The sequence below is a fragment of the Oncorhynchus keta genome, chromosome 23, assembly GCF_023373465.1.
Source record: "Oncorhynchus keta strain PuntledgeMale-10-30-2019 chromosome 23, Oket_V2, whole genome shotgun sequence".
Classification (NCBI taxonomy): Eukaryota; Metazoa; Chordata; class Actinopteri; order Salmoniformes; family Salmonidae; genus Oncorhynchus; species Oncorhynchus keta.
In genome coordinates, this window is record NC_068443.1 from 2,472,074 (window position 1) to 2,479,883 (window position 7,810).

Consider the following 7,810-nt stretch of genomic DNA (forward strand, 5'->3'; position numbering starts at 1 on the left):
CACCATCTAGGACCAACACCATCTAGGACCAACACCATCTAGGACCAACACCATCTAGGACCAACACCATCTAGGACCAACACCATGTCATCTAGGACCAATACCATCTAGGACCAACACCATCTAGGACCAACACCATCTAGGACCAACACCATCTAGGACCAATACCATCTAAGACCAACACCATCTAGGACCAATACCATCTAGGACCAATACCATCTAGGACCAACACCATCTAGGACCAACACCATCTAGGACCAATACCATCTAGGACCAACACCATCTAGGACCAATACCATCTAAGACCAACACCATCTAGGACCAATACCATCTAGGACCAACACCATCTAGGACCAACACCATCTAGGACCAATACCATCTAGGACCAACACCATCTAGGACCAACACCATCCAGGACCAATACCATGTCATCTAGGACCAACACCATCTAGGACCAACACCATCTAGGACCAACACCATCTAGGACCAACACCATCTAGGACCAACACCATCTAGGACCAACACCATCTAGGACCAACACCATGTCATCTAGGACCAACACCATCTAGGACCAACACCATCTAGGACCAACACCATCTAGGACCAACACCATCTAGGACCAACACCATCTAGGACCAATACCATCTAGGACCAACACCATCTAGGACCAATACCATCTAGGACCAACACCATCTAGGACCAACACCATCTAGGACCAACACCATCTAGGACCAATACCATCTAGGACCAACACCATCTAGGACCAATACCATCTAGGACCAACACCATCTAGGACCAACACCATCTAGGACCAACACCATCTAGGACCAACACCATCTAGGACCAATACCATCTAGGACCAACACCATCTAGGACCAACACCATCTAGGACCAACACCATCTAGGACCAATACCATCTAGGACCAACACCATCTAGGACCAACACCATCTAGGACCAACACCATCTAGGACCAATACCATCTAGGACCAACACCATGTCATCTAGGACCAACACCATCTAGGACCAATACCATCTAGGATCAACACCATCTAGGACCAACACCATCTAGGACCAACACCATCTAGGACCAACACCATCTAGGACCAACACCATCTAGGACCAATACCATCTAGGACCAATACCATCTAGGACCAACACCATCTAGGACCAACACCATCTAGGACCAACACCATCTAGGACCAACACCATCTAGGACCAATACCATCTAGGACCAACACCATCTAGGACCAACACCATCTAGGACCAACACCATCTAGAACCAACACCATCTAGGACCAATACCATCTAGGACCAACACCATCTAGGACCAATACCATCTAGGACCAACACCATCTAGGAACAACACCATCTAGGACCAACACCATCTAGGACCAACACCATCTAGGACCAACACCATCTAGAACCAACACCATCTAGGACCAACACCATCTAGGCCCAATACCATCTAGGACCAACACCATCTAGGACCAACACCATCTAGGACCAACACCATCTAGAACCAACACCATCTAGGACCAATACCATCTAGGACCAACACCATCTAGGACCAATACCATCTAGGACCAACACCATCTAGGAACAACACCATCTAGGACCAATACCATCTAGGACCAACACCATCTAGGACCAATACCATCTAGGACCAACACCATCTAGGAACAACACCATCTAGGACCAACACCATCTAGGACCAACACCATCTAGGACCAACACCATCTAGACCAACACCATCTAGGACCAACCATCTACCAATACCATCTAGGACCAACACCATCTAGGACCAACACCATCTAGGACCAACACCATCTAGAACCAACACCATCTAGGACCAATACCATCTAGGACCAACACCATCTAGGACCAATACCATCTAGGACCAACACCATCTAGGACCAACACCATCTAGGACCAACACCATCTAGGACCAACACCATCTAGGACCAACACCATCTAGGACCAATACCATCTAGGACCAATACCATCTAGGACCAACACCATCTAGGACCAACACCATCTAGGAACAACACCATCTAGGACCAATACCATCTAGGACCAATACCATCTAGGACCAACACCATCTAGGACCAACACCATCTAGGACCAACACCATCTAGGACCAATACCATCTAGGACCAACACCATCTAGGACCAATACCATCTAGGACCAATACCATCTAGGAACAACACCATCTAGGACCAACACCATCTAGGACCAATACCATGTCATCTAGGACCAACACCATCTAGGACCAACACCATCTAGGACCAACACCATGTCATCTAGGACCAACACCATCTAGGACCAACACCATCTAGGACCAACACCATCTAGGACCAATACCATCTAGGAACAACACCATCTAGGACCAACACCATCTAGGACCAACACCATCTAGGACCAACACCATCTAGGACCAACACCATGTCATCTAGGACCAACACCATCTAGGACCAATACCATCTAGGACCAACACCATCTAGGACCAACACCATCTAGGACCAATACCATCTAGGAACAACACCATCTAGGACCAATACCATCTAGGACCAACACCATCTAGGACCAACACCATCTAGGACCAATACCATCTAGGACCAACACCATCTAGGACCAACACCATGTCATCTAGGACCAACACCATCTAGGACCAACACCATCTAGGAACAACACCATCTAAGACCAACACCATGTCATCTAGGACCAACACCATCTAGGACCAATACCATCTAGGACCAACACCGTCTAAGACCAACACCATGTCATCTAGGACCAACACCATCTAGGACCAATACCATCTAGGACCAACACCGTCTAGGACCAACACCATCTAAGACCAACACCATCTAGGACCAACACCGTCTAGGACCAACACCATCTAGGACCAACACCATCTAGGACCAACACCATGTCATCTAGGACCAACACCATCTAGGACCAATACCATCTAGGACCAACACCGTCTAGGACCAACACCATCTAAGACCAACACCATCTAGGACCAACACCATCTAGGACCAACACCATCTAGGACCAACACCATCTAGGACCAACACCATCTAGGACCAACACCATCTAGGACCAACACCATCTAGGACCAACACCATGTCATCTAGGACCAACACCATCTAGGACCAATACCATCTAGGACCAACACCGTCTAGGACCAACACCATCTAAGACCAACACCATCTAGGACCAACACCGTCTAGGACCAACACCATCTAGGACCAACACCATCTAGGACCAACACCATCTAGGACCAACACCATCTAGGACCAACACCGTCTAGGACCAACACCATCTAGGACCAACACCGTCTAGGACCAACACCGTCTAGGACCAACACCATCTAGGACCAACACCATCTAGGACCAACACCATCTAGGACCAACACCATCTAGGACCAACACCGTCTAGGACCAACACCATCTAGGACCAACACCATCTAGGACCAACACCGTCTAGGACCAACACCATCTAGGACCAACACCATCTAGGACCAACACCATCTAGGACCAACACCATCTAGGACCAACACCATCTAGGACCAACACCATCTAGGACCAACACCATCTAGGACCAACACCATCTAGGACCAACACCATCTAGGACCAACACCATCTAGGACCAACACCATCTAGGACCAATACCATCTAGGACCAATACCATCTAGGACCAACACCATCTAGGACCAACACCATCTAGGACCAATACCATCTAGGACCAATACCATCTAGGACCAACACCATCTAGGACCAATACCATCTAGGATCAACACCATCTAGGACCAACACCATCTAGGACCAACACCATCTAGGACCAACACCATCTAGGACCAACACCATCTAGGACCAACACCATCTAGGACCAACACCATCTAGGACCAACACCATCTAGGCCCAACACCATCTAGGACCAACACCATCTAGGACCAACACCATCTAGGACCAACACCATCTAGGACCAACACCATCTAGGACCAACACCATGTCATCTAGGAACAATACTATCTAGGACCAACACCATCTAGGACCAACACCATCTAGGACCAACACCATCTAGGACCAACACCATCTAGGACCAACACCATCTAGGACCAACACCATCTAGGACCAACACCATCTAGGACCAATACCATCTAGGACCAACACCATCTAGGACCAACACCATCTAGGACCAACACCATCTAGGACCAATACCATCTAGGACCAATACCACCTAGGACCAACACCATCTAGGACCAATACCATCTAGGACCAACACCATCTAGGACCAATACCATCTAGGACCAATACCACCTAGGACCAATACCATCTAGAACCAACACCATCTAGGACCAACACCATCTAGGACCAATACCATCTAGGACCAATACCACCTAGGACCAACACCATCTAGGACCAACACCATCTAGGACCAACACCATCTAGGACCAACACCATCTAGGACCAACACCACCTAAGAACAACACCACCTAGGACCAATACCATCTAGGACCAACACCATCTAGGACCAACACCATCTAGGACCAACACCATCTAGGACCAACATCATGTCATCTAGGACCAATACCATCTAGGACCAATACCATCTAGGACCAATACCATCTAGGACCAACACCATCTAGGACCAACACCATCTAGGACCAATACCATCTAGGACCAATACCATCTAGGACCAACACCATCTAGGACCAATACCATCTAGGACCAACACCATCTAGGACCAACACCATCTAGGACCAATACCATCTAGGACCAATACCATCTAGGACCAACACCATCTAGGACCAACACCATCTAGGACCAACACCATCTAGGACCAACACCATCTAGGACCAATACCATGTCATCTTGGACCAACACCATCTCGGACCAACACCATGTCACAGACCTCTCCTAGGACCAGGGGATGTAGTTTCAGGGATGACTAACACCATCTCGGACCAGAGGATGTAGTTACAGGGATGACTAACACCATCTAGGACCAGAGGATGACTAACACCATCTAGGACCAGAGGATGACTAACATAATATAGACATCTAAATGACACCAATAGACAGTAAACAACTGAGGTGAGTGGGCTTCTGGACCGGTTTTGGGACCAGGAGGGTAATATTAGGGGACCTCAGGCTTTGAGAACAGGAGGGACAAGAACAGCAGGACAACATCATTTACGTTTACTAATATTGTCTTGTTCACACCCCTCCCTCTCTGTCCAAAGCCTCTGTCCTTATCCCAGTAATGTGCCCCTTCTGTTCTAAAGCCCGAGACCCCTGATTTAAAATAAAGAAATAAAACATGTTTATTTCACCTTCATTTAACCAGGTAGGCCAGTTGACCTACCTGGTTACATAAAGGTTAGATAAATTGAATATGATTTTTTTTTTAATCAGCGGGCTCAGGCTTTAGAACAGGAGAGAGGATGATGGTAGAGAGGATGAGGGTAGAGAGGATGATGGTAGAGAGGAAAATGGAAGAGAGGATGATGGTAGAGAGGATGATGGTAGAGAGGATGATGGTGGAGAGGATGATGGTAGAGATGATGATGGAAGAGAGGATGATGGTAGAGAGGATGATGGTAGAGAGGATGATGGAAGAGACAAGGACCGTAGGGAAATATTACTGGGATAAGGACCGAGATAACGGTGGACAGAGGCTTTGGACAAAGAGGGAGGGGTGTGAACAAGACAATATTAGAGGGATGAGGACTTCATCCGTTTTAGGACAACCACAGTGATAGACAGTCAGTTGAGGTCAAAGCTTAAGTGTCTACTGCAGAGCTTGGGGAGACAGACTGAAGGAGGAGGAGGAGGAGGAGGAGGAGGAGGAGGAGGAGGAGGAGGAGGAGGAGGAAGAGGAGGTTGTAATCTCTGTGGCCTATCCCCAGCTGCACCACATCTACCCAGAGACTAAGGTAAGGTAGGGTCTTTAGGTTTAGGTTAGGTGTTGTTATTAGGTTTTAGGGTGATGTCAGGGTAAGATGCTGTCATTAGCTACCCATGTAGCTGTACGTATTGTATTGAAGTCAACATAAGGATTGTAGCGTGTTAGATGTTAAGACACTGATATGTGTGGGGTTGCTGTTGCTGCAGTGCATACTGTACTGAAACCAAGTTCATGGGCATTAGATAGGTCTACGTTAGATATATCTACATTAGATATATCTACATTAGATATATCTACATTAAATATATCTACATTAGATATATCTACATTAGATAGGCCTACATTAGATGTATCTACATTAGATAGGTCTACATTAGATATATCTACATTAGATATATCTACATTAGATATATCTACATTAGATATATCTACATTAGATATATCTACATTAGATAGGTCTACATTAGATATATCTACATTAAATATGTCTACATTAGACATACCTACATTAGATATATCTACATTAGATATATCTACATTAGATATATCTACATTAAATATATCTACATTAGATATATCTACATCAGATAGGCCTACATTAGATGTATCTACATTAGATATATCTACATTAGATAGGCCTACATTAGATGTATCTACATTAGATAGGTCTACATTAGATATATCTACATTAGATATATCTACATTAGATATATCTACATTAGATATATCTACATTAAATATGTCTACATTAGATATATCTACATTAGATAGGTCTACATTAAATATATCTACATTAAATATGTCTACATTAGACATACCTACATTAGATATATCTACATTAGATATATCTACATTAGATATATCTACATTAGATAGGTCTACATTAGATATACCTACATTAGATATATCTACATTAGATATATCTACATTAGATATATCTACATTAAATATGTCTACATTAGATATATCTACATTAGATAGGTCTACATTAGATATATCTACATTAAATATGTCTACATTAGATATATCTACATTAGATATATCTACATTAAATATGTCTACATTAGATATATCTACATTAGATATACCTACATTAGATATATCTACATTAGATATACCTACATTAGATATATCTACATTAGATATATCTACATTAGATATACCTACATTAGATAGTCCTACATTAGATATATCTACATTAAATAGGCCTACATTAGATATATCTACATTAGATATATCTACATTAAATATGTCTACATTAGATATATCTACATTAAATAGGCCTACATTAGATATATCTACATTAGATATATCTACATTAAATATGTCTACATTAGATATATCTACATTAAATATGTCTACATTAGATATATCTACATTAAATAGGTCTACATTAGATATATCTACATTAAATATGTCTACATTAGATAGTCCTACATTAGATATATCTACATTAAATATGTCTACATTAGATATATCTACATTAAATATGTCTACATTAGATATATCTACATTAAATAGGTCTACATTAGATATATCTACATTAAATATGTCCTACATTAGATAGTCCTACATTAAATAGGCCTACATTAGATATATCTACATTAGATATATCTACATTAGATAGGCCTACATTAGATATATCTACATTAAATATGTCTACATTAGATATATCTACATTAAATAGGCCTACATTAGATATGTCATTGAATATACCTACATTAGATAGACCTACATTAGATATATCTACATTAGATATATCTACATTAAATAGGCCTACATTAAATATGTCTACATTAGATATATCTACATTAGATATATCATTAGATATATCATTAGATATATTTACATTCAATTATAAGGGGGCTGGAGAGAAGCTAACCTACAGACTGTTAGGT

General features: G+C 42.7%; 1 protein-coding gene across 1 annotated transcript in view; it reads right to left on the reverse strand.

The window, feature by feature from the left end:
• Nucleotides 1-7,810, reverse strand: part of LOC127910876 (receptor-type tyrosine-protein phosphatase mu-like) — a 688,506-nt gene that overhangs the window by 174,798 nt on the left and 505,898 nt on the right. The window lies entirely within an intron of this gene.